The sequence below is a fragment of the Echinops telfairi genome, unplaced genomic scaffold, assembly GCF_000313985.2.
Source record: "Echinops telfairi isolate 266 unplaced genomic scaffold, ASM31398v2 ScPeMD7_655;HRSCAF=1070, whole genome shotgun sequence".
Taxonomy (NCBI): domain Eukaryota; kingdom Metazoa; phylum Chordata; class Mammalia; order Afrosoricida; family Tenrecidae; genus Echinops; species Echinops telfairi.
In genome coordinates, this window is record NW_022104553.1 from 33484171 (window position 1) to 33485023 (window position 853).

Genomic DNA, 853 nt, shown 5'->3' on the forward strand with positions numbered 1-853 from the left:
ATTGCTTCTCAGCCTTTTGGCTAAGATCAAGTGTACAATCTGTTCTTTTCAAGCCCGCATGGCACATATTCAAAGATAAACCACATGCTGGGGAATAAGGTGAATCTACATAAATTTAAGCACATTGATATCATACAGACCTCTATCTCTGACCACTGAGCCATAGGACTGGAAATGAACAAAAGGAAGATAAAGAAAACAAGAGCAAACGATTGGAGGATGATTAACTCTATTGCAAAAAGAACAGAGATGAAATTGGGAAATTTCTAGAAACCAACAAGAATGAGAACACAACATACCAAAACTTATGGAACACAGCAAAGGCAGTTATCAGAGGAAGTTTCACAGTGTTACATGTACAGTGAACCCTCACCACTTCGCGCTTCGACTTCCGCAGCTTCACTCTATCACGGTTTTTGCGTAACAGCACCCACTGCCTACACCCGCTCCTTCAGAGGAAAAAGACAGCGACACACCTGTAGAGTACATCCCTTAAGTCATTTCATAGGCTATTGATTACAGTATTTGTAAGAACTATGTACAATAATACTGTATGTGAAATATGTAATACTGTAAACTAGATGCCATAAATAATATAATAAATGATCATTGTAACGTCCAAAATGTTTTACTGTATTTTCCCTTTTTCGTTTAATAAATTGGGTAATACGAGTGTAATGGTGACTAAAGGGTGTTTTTTTCATGTCCTCTATGCTCTAACTAAGAAAATATTTGATTTACAAATAAGGAATCCTACTTCACAGAATTTCACTTATCACGGTAGGGTCTAGAACCGATTAACCGCGATAAACGAGGGTTCACTGTACACCTGAAAAAGGAAGAGACACTCAAA

At 37.5% G+C, this 853-nt stretch overlaps 1 pseudogene; it reads left to right on the forward strand.

Moving 5' to 3' along the window:
* Window positions 1-145, forward strand: LOC115870450 (annotated as a pseudogene).
* Window positions 146-853: the final 708 nt, after the last annotated feature.